Source organism: Dromaius novaehollandiae, chromosome Z (genome assembly GCF_036370855.1).
Source record: "Dromaius novaehollandiae isolate bDroNov1 chromosome Z, bDroNov1.hap1, whole genome shotgun sequence".
In the NCBI taxonomy this organism is placed as follows: domain Eukaryota; kingdom Metazoa; phylum Chordata; class Aves; order Casuariiformes; family Dromaiidae; genus Dromaius; species Dromaius novaehollandiae.
This window is the reverse complement of record NC_088132.1, coordinates 68119585-68136016: the sequence shown is the minus strand read 5'-3', so window position 1 is coordinate 68136016 and position 16432 is coordinate 68119585. Positions and strand designations below refer to the sequence as shown.

The 16432-nt window shown below is 39.3% G+C and overlaps 1 protein-coding gene across 1 annotated transcript in view; it reads left to right on the top strand.

The window, feature by feature from the left end:
• Positions 1–7785: 7785 nt before the first annotated feature.
• LOC112992472 (serine/threonine-protein kinase NIM1-like) overlaps positions 7786–16432 on the top strand; it is a 29941-nt gene continuing 21294 nt past the window's right edge. The window contains exons 1-2 of the mRNA XM_064502485.1: positions 7786–7942; positions 8599–8663. The gene's annotated coding sequence lies outside the window, so the exon portion shown is untranslated. The remainder of the gene's footprint in view (positions 7943–8598; positions 8664–16432) is intronic.

Here is a 16432-nt window from a genome sequence, read left to right as displayed (position 1 = left end):
GCACCGCCGTGTCCCCGGCGGGGGGAGGGGCGGGAGCAGCGCCGCGCGCGCCGCCCTAACGGCCGCCGGGGCGCGGCTGCACCGGGCCGGGCCGGGCCGGAGCAGAGCCTCGCGCTCCTGTTTTGAATGGTCTCTTCGTGCTTTAGCTAACGATTTCGGTGGAGCTTTCGGGAGGCTCTGGCCGAGTTCAGTGAGCGTTGGCCCGAGTCTGTGTTTAATAACTACAATAGTATTTTGTTGTCGCCGTTTTAAGTCATTCCTAGGGTGTTTCCTAGAGCAGGCTCCCCTGCGGGACTCGCGGATGAGTTGCACAGCTGTGAGGGGAAGAAGAGGTGGTTTTGCTGTCAAATTTGAGTACAATAGGGTGCCTATGTATGTGGGGTTTTTTTCTTTCTTGTTACTTAAATGCAGATTATTTGAAGTACTGATTGGAACCTAAAGCCAAAATATTTTCAGTCTGAGAAATCCCATGTGATTGTGTTTAATGTAACCATATGACTAATGCCAAGAAAGTAGGTGGGGCTACATTCATCCTTCAGTGTTTTCTGCACTGCGGTGTTACTCATTGTATAGTGTGATCTGTTCATGTAGCTTTCAGCGATTGGTACACTTATTTACAAATACTATGTCACGAGACCTTTTTAGTTCAAGGCCTTTAACCTTTAAGGATGTGGACTGGTGTTTAACTTGATTGACAACAAATGCATTCATTGAAATCACAGGTGTGTTTGTGTTAGAGACAGTGTGTGTAGATTGCCTCCCTCCATGGTTAAGGAGGAAAACACAGTAATCTGAAAAGCTCTGCTAAGTTTCAGGGGCAGAAGGGTATGCGTCTGTGGGGAAAAAATAGAATAATGTAAGTATTGTCTATCAAAAAGTTCTAAACTATATACGGCTTTATATATTTTTACTCCATATTACATCTGTGTCATTAATGTTAGCAGAAAGAAAGAATTTTTTTTTCTCTTTTTTCCCTCTTGTCATTTTTTTTTAAGTATTGTTTTCGGTAATTTCTTTTCTAATATTTTCTCAGATCCAAAACAGTTCCAGGAGTTGAGTAATACCATTTGCTGTAGATGAGGGAGAATAGATTTGTTTCTTTCCTGACAAATATTATCATCCATTTTTTAGTGCCTGTAATTCTACTGCTATTTCTTATGTAAATAGTATCTTACCCCACAAATAGATGCAAGAACTTCAAGTGATTTAGACAATTGTTCTGTTTGGGAGATAGAAACTAAAGATATCTGAATATGTTGATTTCTATTTTTCTTAATTTGATTTATGTGTTTGGAATTCTTTGAGATTATTTTAAAAATTGAAGCTTTTGGGTTTTTTTTAAAGATGTCATCCAGTTGTGAGCTCCTTAGCTTTGTTCTTCGAAAATACTCAAAATGATATTGTAAGCTAACACAATCAAACTCTAAACAGGGCCTGCACTACTGCAAATATAAATAACTTATTATAATACATTTTGATCTAGTAATTCTGTTTTGAAGGCAGTTAATTTGCACTGAAAAGTATCAGTTCCTCAGAATGTAGCAACATCGTAATAAACTGATTAGCCCTTTGCTAAAAGGGATTTTTCTTTGGATCCTGCAGATTAAATTTTGTGGGAGAGTTTTCTAGACCTCATCACTAGGGAAATAAGATGTCCTTTGGAGTGGATGTGTTGCAAGTTCCCACTCTGTGAGATACAGAACACTGGCCCGAGCAGATAGGACACTGTCGGCTGTAGGAGGATGCACAAGTGACAGAGATTATAACCTACATGTTTAAAGTGTGCTCTTCAGGGCTTGTTTTTTTTGTGTGTGTTTTCGGTTTTTGTTTGGTTTGGAGGTGAGGCTGCGCTGGGGTGGGGAAAATAATGAAGGAGAGCACGTGAATTTGAGCCATACTGACAGGCAATGAAATTAGCTTCTTATGGCTGGAAACATGCGCGGTAACTTTTGCATGGGCAGTCTTGACTTCCAGCATTATCCCAGAGCCTAGAAATCAGTGTGTCTCTTGCTAAATTTGAAATATGAGAGGACGTAAAGTGGGAGGAATGGGATAATAATCACTTGATTATGTTTATAAAGTAAGTACATATCTGCACACTCAGTACCCTTGCAAATTAATTATAAAACACTTACCTCTTCTAAAAAAACCTATATATTTAAGATAACAGCCAAGAATATTTCTTTCCTTCCGGAATTCATTCACAAGCCAAACCTTCCTTTCCTTTTGGTAGTGAATTGGTATTTTCATTAAACTGTACACAGAGTTAGAGATTATACCAATTTAGATATTTGAAGTAAAATCACTGTAAGTATGTCTGTGCTAGTGATAAATCTTGTTAGTGCTGCATGGAGACAGATCTGTTTAGAGAGGATTAGTGGAATACATTTTCTACTGGTTGTCATGACAACCATAACTCCATGCAGCTGTAAAGCAGCATGTTAATCCATGCAGGTTAATCCAGTTTCCAGATTAGTTCATCAATACTGGGCAGCTAGATAACAGCTGGTTTAAATGCTGTTGATTTCCCTTCTCTCAAGTAGCACCCAAAATCAAACTGATAAACATACATCCTTCTGGGAAAGATACAGTGTTAAACCATGAAGCAATTTGTTGCTGTGATAAAAATGTATGACTTGGCTCAGTGACCCTATCCCAATAGGTTTTATATGCTTATATCAAGTCATTGTTCTCAGTCTGAATTATGTCATTTGTTTCAGAGAACGTATCAAAAGCTTAAGGACTCTTTGTTCCATTCTTAAGATAATTCAGTTATTACATTGTGCAACAAGGTGTGCCGGTATAATCATGACTTTTGAAACCTTTATTGAAAAATAAGAAAGTATTTAATCTAGAAAGGTAATAGAAAGTGTAAGGATTCCCTGTAAGGCAGTTAGAACACATTTGAAAACTAATATGCCATTCAAGAGAATTACTCCTGATTTGAACTGATCCTCAATTGTATATGCAGCATATATGCATAATACGCATAATATACACATATTATATATATATATTTTTTTTTGAAATGATCACAATGTTACTTCCCTAATTTTTCATATAATTTAATGAGGCATACATGTAAACTTCAGTGTTTGTGGAAGCTTTCATGAAGACAAGGTAACCAGGCCCAGTTCCTTGAGGTCAGCTGCACTGATACAAAATGACAACACTCTCCTCTACAATAGGCTCATGTATAATACGGTTTTCTGTATAATGGAGTTAGTTGAAGGAATGGGCTTTTCTGAATCCTGCTGGAAGTTACTGCTTTAGTAGTTGCCTTCTCTGACCTGTTAGGCCATCATGAACTAGATTATTATTGGGCTGAGAGAGGGACAGCATGAAAATACAATACTAGCTAGAGGGACGTTCCACCGGTGTTTTTCCTTTTCCACTTACATGATGGAGTTGTATAAATTGTCTCATTATAGATTACAGGTCCCACAGTCCCTGTATATGGCGCTCTATAAAATACAGGCGCCATACAGAATCCTGATTCAGAAACATGATTTTGCAGAGGTCAAGTTCAGAGTCTCTGTCCAACCAAGTCCAAGCCTGGTCCAATATTTAAAGGTCCAAAAATTATGCCGTAGAGTTGAGCCTGGGGCACTGATTTCAAATCAAGTCCTATTCTTCTGGCTAAGTGCGGCATAATTGCACCAAAAGAAAGTTGTTCTCTTACCAGCATCAATAAACATAGTATTTTAAATGTTTTTTGACCAGAATGGGTAGCCAATATTTGAATCCTAGTGGCTTGTTTTTGTTAGGGTTTAACATGGAAGTCCTGCTTTTCCAAATGCAATGGTACAGACAACAGAAACAGGAATAAATGACACGAAGCAGTTTATATGCTCCAATCTGGTGAAAGTTGTCTCCCTCCCCCTCATCCCTCCTTTGCCAAGGTGTCGTGCTGCAGTGTGTCATTAGTTGTCTTTGCTGCTCTGAAGGTTCCCTCATGCATGTGTAGCTCTTTCACTGTATTTGCCCAGCTCCACTGGGGCAACTTCATTCACAAAGGTTAGGTATGTCACTGGTCTCATATCCATGTTAATTTATGAAGGTGTCATCAACCTTAAGCATAAAAACTGTCTTCCTGAAGTACTTTAGATCTGTAGAGTGCAAAAGAACTTCTGCTATCACCTATTAGTGCTAGGTTCTTATATGTAGCTGGTTCTTGCTGGTGATTTTTCCTTATAGTTTATACCTTTATAATGCCAAAATTATACCTTCTTTATATGGAAAGAATGCCTATCGTTCTACTCATGGCACTGCTGCGAGGTATGGTGGAATTGCTTTGTAGTTTTACGGCAGTCCCACTGGGTTAGAGGTGGTGCCCAGTATGAGTTCAGGTGGGAGGTCCAGCCCCTAGATACTTCCTTAGACCCATCACACCAGTAGGTGACTGGCTCCATGCAATGGCCAGACCTACACTTGCACGTTAGTGGCTTCGCTGTTGTGCTCTTCCAGCATGGGTGTACAGCCCAGGATACGGTTTAGCTCTATAGTTGCATTATTTTATTATTGTTTAAGTCAAAAAATGTAATGTTAGTGCTTTTATGTTGGTCTTGTTTCTTTCCTTTTGAAAACTGTTAGATTACTAAATGTCACAGCCCTGAGGCCTGAGTTTATATACAGGTTTGCTTTTATCATAACATGTTCAGAAATATCTGTTCATTTGGCAAGTATGCTATTTATTACCAAGTTAAACTTGTGCTTCTTTCAGAGCACAATATTTATTGATGATTTAGTGAATTTGCTTATTTCTAAAGTGCTGATATTTCTGTATCTGTGTTTACATACACATTTTTCGTATATATAATTTGTATTTGATATCTGGAAATCCACTGAAATGTGTTCTAGTCTAAAGGATTATCCCTGCCCCAACTGACATGAAAGAAGGAGGTGGCGGCTGTGAAGTAATGAGAAGGTGCAACTATTTTTCTTAAATTTCCAGTTTCCAGATTCACATTTAGATTTTTTTCTAAGCAAGGGGTGGAAGGAAAAAACAAGCATTTGTTTTAATCTTATGCCTGTAGCTCTGACACGTGACTTTCTAATGTAAACTACTAGACTGTGAACAAAAGTGATGATATTTAAAAGATATGCTAAAAATTTAAAAATAATATTTAAAGTATTTAGAGGAATCTAATGGTCTAGAAGGTATGAATGTTAATTTGTGACCACAGCGTCAGCTGCTGTTTCATATTTTCAATTTTATCAGCTTCTCATCGTTATCTGCATAAAGACCACCATCATCAAGATCATACAGTCCCATTTTGTAGGCCCTAATAATTCACGTAGGTTTAATTCATGTAGGCTGTCTGGATAAAGAACCAAAGCTTCACAGCAAATGGCATCCGCTGTGTTTGCTTTTTGCTATGTTTAGACCTGTAGCACAACTCTGTCCTCTCTTGAAAAGCACAGCTCTAAGATGAGTCAGTCAGTAAATCTGTTGAGTGTTAGTAATTACTCTTTACTGTGCAGTAGGTTGTTTGAGCTATCAAAGAGCATACTGTAGGGCCATGGGGATTTCAGTATTTCAAGAATGATCAGCCCTCCACTCTAGTGAAGAGTTACCTGGATTGCTGTTAAACTGTGAGGAGTTCACAGACAACTTGTCATTTTTCTCAAGTCCATAGCTTGTTCACGTATAGATGCATTACACAGCTACACCGACAGACTAACCGTGAACATTTAAAACCCTTGTGGCTGTATTTATTTGTATCATTCTGCTTCAAAGGAACGGTATTCAGTGTAGGCTTCCTTTATCTTTGCTCTTGCAGTGAAAGGAAAGAACAGCTGCACTCTCTTCCTTAAAGACTTGTAATCATATTTATCATCAGAACTGCGTTTAAGAAGTTCTAGAGGCTGCTGGAGTACATGGAGGGCTCCCCTTAAGCTGGGGACATTGACTGCAGCTTGAAAAGTGCTCAAATTCTGGCAGGATCAAGCTTCAAAAAACATCAAAGGAAAGCCTTTCAAAAGCAGTGCTAACGCAAAGTGTTTGCTGTTCTGCATCATGTCAATGACTGATTTACATTTTAATTTGAAATGTAGTCAGCTCTGTTTGGTGGGGTAAGTTTTTCTTGATAGCAATTCAGTTGTAATTAACTCTGATTTCTTGTATCAGTAATGAAGACTCTTATTTATATTTTCTTTCAAGACCTTCTTGTTTATTTTTCCTTTTTTTGTTTTATCTCCATCATGCTCCTTTCTCTCCTGGACTCCTTTTGGTTGTTAGATGCCATTTGAAACACCCAATTTTGCTGGGTCAAAGAAATGATGCAGGTTTCCCTTCAGTGTCAGAGCTGGAGCTTCAGTAACAGCTAGGTTTGGCAGCTTTCTTGGTCTCTAGTGACCTGGGATTTGATGAGCTCCTGAGTACTCGTTTGGCAGAAAGATGAAAGCTCTGAGTTTAAGATACCTGCAAGCTCGCCTCACACTTCATATGAAAATATAGTCATGAAGGAATATATAGTAGGAATTGTAATACTTCCTACAGTGAGTAATCAGTTAGGTCTTTGTGTGCATCTAATTATCTTCATGAGCAAGAATAGAGCACAGCATGAAAGGAGAGGCTGTACTTTTTGCTTTTATTTTAGCAATGACCACAAAGGGTGCCTATGTCCAAGTCTGTCGCACATCTTAGCCAAATTCGTGAGTTTTCTGTAGGGGAAAGTAGAGGCTTGATTCTGGTTTTGAAATGGGAGCAGACTTGCATACTAGTGGTTCTTCGGAATTAATCTTGAGTTCTACCATTGTGGTAAATAACTGTCTTTGCCTTTTGAATAATTAGTGGTTCCTCAGGTTTAATAAAATGCAAGACTAAAATGGATGAAGTTCTTCCTGAAGCCACTGAACAGTGATGAGAAACTGTTCCCAAACTAGGCCTGTGACTTAGAGGTTACAAGAACAATCTCTCCTTCTAGTCCTATCAGACTCTGCATGTTGTCTCCAGATGAAATGGTCTGATTAGTTGGGCTTTAGTGCTAATTTTATGAAGAGAAGAATGAAAAATACTGCTACCTTGGAGTTGCAGGACAGTGAGTATTGTTGATGAAGGTTCAGTCAAAGACTAAGCTCTAGAAGAGCCAGAAAAGTCTGTTGATCTTTACTTTAGATGATGACAAGTTTAGTGCCAGCAAAGCAGGCAATCTTAGTTTAAGGCAGTTTTGACTCTACTCACGTGTGGTATTTCATCAGACAAAATTAAAGATGGTGTCACGTCTACTCTGCGCCGTTTGGTGGAGAACTGTTGCCAATACACCTCTTCAAAAGTTGTTCTAACTTCTGAAGTTTCTGCTTTCTGAGAGGTTTTGGACTCTTACTAGACCATGTTTGATCTAGTACACCCCTCAGTCTAGAAGCCAAATCAAAATCATCCATTAACTGTAAAGATAGCTGTCAGTTAACAGAGATGCTGTAATTGTTTGCGTGTCTTCATATCCAGATCTGTTGCCTGACTTAGGTCTGTAGTGCTAAATCAACTTAATGTCATTTGTAAAGTGCTGTGAAGAACAATTTTTTTAATCTTGAGTTTACAACTCTTTATCATGTTGGGGTTTTTTTGTTTTGTTTTTTTAATAATCAAGGTGGTGGAAGGGTGCCCTTCTCCAGAGAGGGCTGCCACAGTCCCTTTGAGCTCATCGGTGGGGCATTGTCTGGGAACGTGGCCTTTTATTGCCAAAGGCTGGGGGCAGTGTGCCTGGGCTGCTGTCCTGTCCGGCACCTGACCAAGGCGCTGACCTTGTGTCTCGCAGGGAATGTGACCTTCTGGATTGCCAGCTGTACCTCTTTCCAATTTCAGGATAATGTGAACGTCTTGTCTCGTTTTGTCTTGCTGGCCATGTGTTAACCTGCTTAGTTTGTGAAATCTGAACAGGCCGTGCTTTCGTACCTCTTCTTCACACTTTCCTTCATTCACGAACGCAATCCTAAAAACGTAAGCAATTTCTATAACTTTGTTTTTTAAATGTGCAGCCATTTGAACTGCTTGTGTCATTGTAAGGAGTGTTGCCTTTAGCGTTATAAAGTAGTAGTAAAATATTTTTGTTTTAAAGTCAGCTTTGCTCTCAGGATGTCTTTCTGTGATTGCATGTGAATACCATTTAAACGGCAATTTCAAAAGCTTCTTGACAAAAATCCCAGCTTTGGGAATACATGAAATAGCTTTCATGTATTTTGTAGTTTAATAATAAATGATTTTTCTGTTAGTGTGCTTCAGCAGTTATCACCATTAAAGAAGCACACAATCTTATAATACTGTGATTTTGTACAGATTTTCAACACTAATTACTAGCTGGTTCCACTAGTTGTTTTCCTGTTTTTTTTTCTTTTACAAAGAAAATGAAACTAGAGGGTTTTTTCCTTTCATTGGGTTCTGCTGCACTCAAGCAGCTGCCTTTCCTCATGTCGATAGAAGGTTGCTATAAAGAGGCAGAGCATTAAGCAAATCCAGGATGGATTAGTCAGTGAATTAAATGCTAGAAGCATTATATTATCATCTACTTAAAAATAGATTGCTATTTCAGAACTTCAGTCAAACAGGAATAGCTTATAAATTCTGCTGCACTGACATGATTGTGCCTCCATTCTCAGATTCACTTCTGGATTCCTTTTTGCAATTTTCCTGCAGATTTCTTCAGGGAGGAAACTGAGAAAAGGTAAGGAATTTGCAGCACCTTACCTTTCAATTTTTGGATATTGCTGGGGGTTTGGGTCACGTGATGTGAGCAGGGGTTCTGAAAGTATAGATTTCAAGTAAGTGCTGGCATGGGAGGAAATGGATGTTTGTAGGGAAGGAGAGAATGAAATGTGGATTAAAGATGTTCTAAAATTATTTTATACTCTACTTTAGCGTATCTTGTCTTTTTGCTTTATCAGTGAACCTACACTTTATGAAACCAAGGGATGTAATTTGTGTCTATATAATACCATAGAGTTAGATTTGTTCCTAACTTTCATTCTTGAAACCTTGTCAAAATCTGGTCCTGAAACTTGAAAGTTGTGTGTCTTATTTTGTTAAAATGTTAATGAGCATCATCTGTCTTAGCTTTTGAGATATTTTATAGTCGTCTGTGTGGTAAATTTTATGGTATTTTGTATGGTTGTTCAAAAGCCACATGATATATATTTAGCAGTTCCAAAAATCTTTGGAATAACAGTTCCTTTTCCAGTGGGTTTAATTAGAAAAATTAAATTGAAAGAATGTGTTTTCCTAATTCTGCTGGATATCAGATTTGCTTTACTCTTTCTTAAGGAAGTAACTTTGTATAAGTCTTCAGTTTGACAATTGTAATTATAATCTGTGTTCTAAAACCAGATACTTGACTAATCTCAGTAGGAGCAAATAATTAAATATAGCCAAGTTTATTAACGTGAATGTTGTCTCATTCAAGACAGGAAAGCTTTTGCTGTTCAAATGTGATATGCAAAGCAGGATGGTTCTTGGGATTTGGGATAGAGAAACTTTTGGTATTACTCTGATTTTCAGTGGATCAGTGATGGGCTGTGAACTGCTTGGACCTCTGAGCATTCCTCTTCTGCATTTTCCCTGTCAGAGGGGTATTGAGCTGCCAGTGTTTGAGGGCAGGCACAGACTCCTTGCTGATCCCTGCAGCAGGACAAGAGTCACCTGAATATGCGTTAGGGTACAGGCTCTTCTGCACACACCGCTTTATTTGCTGATGTTGCTTTGAGAGAAAATACAACTTTTCAGGCTCAAATAACAGTCAAGCTTAAGAACAAAGTTTATTTTAGTGGGATTTATGCCTTTTCAGCTGCAACACTGAAAGCCAGGTTAAAAAATGGAACTCGAGATTTGTGTTATGTCTCGCTTGGCTTAGTATCCCTTGCTTAGCTGAGGGAACCATTCATTCAGCAGTAGGCTGTCTTGAATGTTGCTTATTGTAATTAGACTGTTTCCCTAGATCCTGGTTTCAAAAAACTCGTCCCATATATCTTTTCAAATACCTTTCTGGGAAACAATAACAACTGCTTATCTTCTGCTCAGATTCATTTAAAATTTACTAAATGAATACTCAATCTTCTATTACTGAGTGCTTTTGAGGAGAGCATATATACTGATGCAACTAAACTTACTTCCTTAAAATAGGTTTATTTGTCATCTGATCAGACTTGATTAACCCAACTACAGGAAAAGTTTTCTTTTTAGATTTTGAAATCTTTCCTGAGAATGGTTTTGGGACTGCTTATTAATGAGATCCATTACAGGTTTTGTCTGTCTCGATATTTTAGGCTATTAAATAGGCCTCTTTAAATTCCTGTTTTTTCTTTTTTTCCTCTAAGGCTGAGCTGATTATACAACACAAAATAGAGTTATTTGTAGTTGTTAGGGCCCCTCTAATAAGTAAGTGGGAAACAGTGAAAGAAAACTATGATATACAATACAAAACAGAACATTCTGTGTATCCTTTATATGGAAAAAACATTCTATATTTCTCTTTACATCACTGCAGTAAAATTTTTATTGCAGACCATCTGCTTATCAATGCATATCTGCTTAAATATACAGTCATTTTCTAGAAATAACTAAATAATGACTTCCTTAGTGATTTGAATAGGGACTCAGACAATTCTCTGCTTCTTACTTTTTTTACTATAGCATTCTTTTTCCAGAGAATTTGTTTCACTGAAAGCCTATGAGTCAAATTCATTTCTAGTGAAGTAATTGAATTAGATGTAAATTTTGTCCTATTATTCAAAAGGCTAATAAAGATTTTTATTGTATCTCTGTTCCCTTAGAATGCATGTTTAATGAGAGTTATTTTTATCTTGGAAGAATAATTCCATGGCAAATTGACCATTTTGCATTATACCCCAGGAAAGGAATTAAAAGAGACTGGCCAGGTTAAAGTTTTGGGATAGTAAATTGTATTTCAAAATACAGTAAGACTTCAAATTAATTCCTACCATGTATTTCAAAGACCTGGAAAATCAATGGGTTCTGCTAATAAATGCCTTCTTTTGTCTCTTTTTAATGTGAGTTTCTGAGCAATTCAAAGGGTAATTAATTCTGTCTCTAGCTATTTTATCATGCAATGTTGCAAAAGGATAAAAGGCATCCTTTTTTGTTCATATTTTAGTTTCTGCTTCACAGGCCTTAACATACTAGTGTGGTATAGTTTGTATTATGTTGACTGACGTGCATTTATTTTCTCTTTAATAATCCCCATATGGTTTGTGGACTGTGGATCTGATGTTAGATTCTACTAGCTGGGCCATGCCCAATTTATGGAGTTAGTGCAACTGGGACTTCGGGGTTATGTCTCAGTACAGTGGTCTCTGTGCCACCAGTCTTCCTTGTTGCTCTCGTGCAAGAGCTTAGTACAGCCTCTCAGTAGATCACAAGTGGGAGAGTGGAAAGGTGAGTCTGTGCTTACAGCCTCTGCTATCAGTATTTAATTAACTGCCTGTCAGTAGCACAGCAGGCCTGTAAGCTGCAGCTGTGCTGCAGATGCTGGTACAGATACTGCCTTGTGGATGAGGGCCCTTATGCCATCCCAGCCTAATGGGACGTCCCTACCTGTTAAGTGGCTCTCTGTGAGCAAATTGGTAGGACTCCCTGGACATATGACTATCTATTAAAGACCATGAAGAGATATTTTAGTGGTGGATCACAGATTATGGCACATCTGTGAGAGGTTTTCTTCTATTTCTTCTGCCTGTTCTTGGAGAGAAGGAAGTTGGACTAAATAAATGTGGGAGTTTGTATGGATCTAAAATCTACCACCAGTGTGACTTGTGCTGAGTGGGGTCCATCCATGAATGCAGGATTAATCCAAAATATGCAGATGTCAGTCTTTCTGGTGAGTTTGGAGGCACTTGATGAAGTTCTACCTGTAGTGCAGAGGGATAGCATGAGATGTGGGTAATGGGGAGAATGGGGGAATTTCCTCTGATGGGGGGAGAGACTGCAGAAGTTGCAGGGCCCTGTGCACGTATTTCCGACTGCAGGAATGCTCGTAAGAGTATGGAAGCAGATGGGTTACGAAGCAATTGTATAGCAATAAATGCTTATGTCAGTCTTAAACTGACTTATTTTACAAAATGAAACCTCACAGAAATTGAGAAGAAAGGATACTTCTCTTCCTTTTTCATTTGCACAGTTTTTCCTGCTTCTCAATGGGAAATAAAACTAAGATTCTCTCTCCAGCTGCTCATTTTTTACTGAAATAGTGACTGCAATGGTTTGATAGAGACTGTCCTAAAAGGGTGGCCACACTAGCCCTCATAGGGCTCATAACCCCTGTGAGAGAGGCTTGCCCACTCTGATCTTTTTGCAGCAATGCTCATTTCAAATGCTGTGGATCAAATATATCTGTCACGTAGTTACTGAAGTCCAGGCTGGTATTGCTGATGAGTTTGGTCCCACTTTTGCACAAAATAGTAGTAGTGATTGAAGCAACAACATTCAGTTCTGTAGAATGGTAAGCAGAATGAGAAACTGTATATTTGCTAAAAATACAATTTTATTGCATCAATTGTGACTTTAGTTTCCTCCTCCTTTTTGATGTTGCTAAAAAATAAACATTCATAGAAACAGGCTCAAAAGTTGCTAAAAGACCTGAATTTCCTAGTCAATCCATGTGTAGAAGACAGTTTTGTTTAGGGAGGAACTTTGCAGGATTTGCATATGCAGAAAATCTGAATTGCTTATGGCTTCAGTTGATGATCCAGATGTTATAAGTCACCTGGGCATACATTTTGAGTGGTCAGGGTTTTCTCCAGCCAAGACAGGGTCCTGGGAATATACATTCTCTTGTAATGATTTTTGTTTGTTTGTTTTGCAGTTGGTGGGTGACTGTAACGGCTAAAGGGAATATTCTTGTCTGTATTTTCTTTATGCACTTCCCTTCTGACCTGATCAGCATGGAGGGAAGCTAACTTAAAAAAATGAAATGAAGGCCTGAACCCACACTCTCCAAATTAATGACATAATTCCTGCCAGATTCACTGGAATTTGGATCTAACCAAAACACTTTCTGACGAGCAGCTTGGATGTTTATTGGTATCTTTTGGAAGGTTCGACATCTGCAAAACAAATACCCTGTGCTGTTAAAATTTCTATGGCACAGAAGTGCTTCTCAGAAAAATGTGTCTCTGCGTTTTTCACCATTCATTTTAAGAGCAAATAGGTAAAACTAACAGAGTAGGTGTGTTTGAAAAATCATGTAATATTTCTCTTGGTGGTGTCTTTCTAATTTTCATAGCAGAAGAGTCACATTAACATTTAAAAAGCAAAGCTCTGACAATTATTATTCGGTAGGGAAATTCAATTGCACGTGAGGTTCATTGATCCCTGTGCAGATGTTGCTGGAGCAGCAATTTTGAACATTTGCATATCCACTGTTGAGCTGCTGCCTTTAGGCATATAGCAGGGCATCCTGGGCTGAGGAGATGAATAAATGAATGAGATTTCTAGACCCCGTGTGCCGCATATGACTTTAGGTAGCTTGGGCAAAGCCTCATGTGCTGAGTCACGGCTGAACTACGCATCCCCAGTGGCTTGGTTAAAGCCTTTCGTGCCATCGGTTAGTCAGGCTAACATCTGCTCCAGAGAGGTCACGCACCCCGACATGATCAGCGTAATCAAGGTGAGGCTTCCTAGTTTGGCTTCAGTTATGCAAGAGGATAATTGTATCTAGCGTATTGCTGCTGTTTTATACAGTTGATGTTTTTGTTTGGTAGCTGGACTGACTTTTCTTCGTGTGCATATATATCCTTAAGATGCTGCTTCCTAAATGGGGAAAGCTTTGAATTTGACATTTTGAATGAGTTGGCTGGCATGGGGTGGCAGAACAGGACTGGTTCATCTCCACTGGTCACTGGACAGAATCAGTGCTGGAAGCCAGTGAGCTCTCCAAGCCCTGCGAATGTCTTGGGTCTGACAGAAAAGGACTGTCCCTCTAAGTCACGACAGAGCTCTGCAGCAGCCCTGCAGCTGCTCCTGCAACATCAGGAATAGTCTGCAAGCTCCCTTCATGGGCAAGACTGTTAACACCTATTGCCAAAAGTCTGCCTCCCACATCAGTCCTCAATATTCACTGCATGTTGCACTGAGTTTGCTAATAGCTGTTCTTGTGCGTGAATTAGATCAAGTGCTGTAACACGATGGATGTAGTTTCTCTTTCCTATCAAATCAAGATGATGTAATTATTTCAGCTGCTGAAAGTCAAGATGAATTTTGCAGTCTGCTTTAACTCAGATCGTGCCAAAAATCTTCCAAGGTTAGGAGGCGGGGGGAAATCACTGAAGCACTATTAAGTATTCATGAGATCATGCAAAACACATTACAGAGTTAACTATTGTTATTTGATGATATTTTGCACAATTGTGTGCAAGTAGATGAAAAAAATTCCAGAATCTTAATTATCTTTGCTTCATTCTTTAGCAGTCTGTTTCCCTGCATTGTAGTGATGCAGCAAATAGATCAGAGCAAAATTTCTTTCCAGTTCTGAAACATATTTGCACTTATTCAGGATGAAATTCATTCACTTCGCAGAGAGCCAAAACCAGATGCGTTTACCCACTCAAACCACAAATGGGTCTTTCAGGACATGAAGGCTTTGCAGCAGTTCTCTGCGCACAATGAATCACTGCATTCACAGCAGCAGCGTTTCAGCAGGGCAAGTTCGCCCAGCCTGAGCTCTGAGCTGTAAGTCAGACGTGTTACCCTCCGCTGCTTTCCGCAGCGTGACTGGTGCTGGGGGGGGCTGCAGGGAAAGTTTGTTGCACAAACCCACAAAGCAGTGGGTGCTGAAGGTACCGACGCCATGACCCATGGATTTTGAAAGCGTGAGGCCACTCTGTACCCTAAAGCTCAGGAATTTTAGGTACAACCTCTTTTTCATTCCCTGTTTCTGGACTTGGGAGCAGAGAAAGAGCTTGTCCAGGGCACTAGCAGTGCTGGGAGCAGGAAGTCAAAGTGCAAGTTTGTAAGTCGAGTAGCCTGCAAGGGGGCAGGAAGGCCAAGGCCCCAAGAGGCTGTGGCTTTCAAGCTAGTTTTTGCATGGAAGCCATTTGAAAGGTGTTTGTGCCCTGTGTCATCAAATAGCATGCAGTGGGAAAGATAATAAAGTCCATGGTCTTTCATTATTTTGTTAGTGTTGCTATTCACTCTGTTGTCTCAAAGGTGCTGTTGTGTCCGTGGTGTGTATGCCTAAGATGTGCCTAGGAGATGAGATTGCTTTGATTTTGTTGCAGCTGATGGGCTGGCACAGTTTGCCACGGTGACTTTGGAGTTACCCTGTGTAAACAGGTTGTTGTGTGTCAGCACTGGGAAGCTCTTGGAGGAGGCCGAGGTGACAACTCTCTAGGTACTGTGTCCAGCTGTTGGAAGATCTGCTTAAAAGTTAATGGTATAATGTGACCTGTACATAGTTGCTTATACGTCGGTGCCTTCATGTCTTGTTCCAATCTAAAACACATTGAATGAGGTAATGAAAAGAGTGCTGTAACTGACTGTGATGTACGTTATAGTCATTGTGTTATAACACAATATTGTGGCTTATATGTTGTATTTAACAAATAGGCTTTCATTTAAGTGGAAAAGTAAATAGAGCTTATGTTCATTCTGCTATAAAGGGGCTGTCTCCCCTTTCATCAGCTTAATCAAATCTTATTTGCATCTGGTAAAATACCTGTGTGGGTGTACCTTCATGTGTGGGTGTACCTTCATGTTTTTAAAAGTGTATAGTGTTGTTTTAAATTGCCTTAGCCAGATCTGCTGTGTATGTTAATCTTCCATCTGTGGAAAATCAAAGGTATTTATAAGGTGGTTATTTATAAGGTAATTATGTTGATCATGTCTGGTTTTGATCAAACAATAATTAGCAGAGTGATAACTTTGTGCTATGCTAAGAAACAGTAATAATTCTGGGATGTAGTCGGTGGCATGTAGACATGGGCAGAAAGAACTAGTTGCTCCTGGAGGCTCTCCACAGTCACTGCTGAGCTCTGCTAGTATTTCCTCCTACGTCAGTATGGAACGTAAAGAAATCTGAATTCAGTCTGTAGCTGTGCTGTATTGTGTGTGTTGAATTTTATTTAACTACTCATACGAAGCTCTGAAGTGTTTATCTTACGTAGTCACGCTGCTTCCTGGCATTTGCAGAAATAACACTGAAAAGTGCTTTTTATTCAAATCAAAAAAATGTGCTCAGGACAAACATTGATTTTCTTTGGCCACAGCAGCCGCCGTGCACTGAACCAATATTACTTGAGTAAAGGTACTGAAGTGGGGCTATTCCTTTCCCTGTATAAATGAACGTGCTATGTGCCTGCACAGGAGAGCTGTTGTGGTGTGTTTGCTCACAGACACAGGTCTTGTGGGCTCTGCTGGGCTCTCACCTTTTATAAAAGGTAGACCTTCAAAACATACAAATATACTAGAGTGCTCCTATTTTTTTGC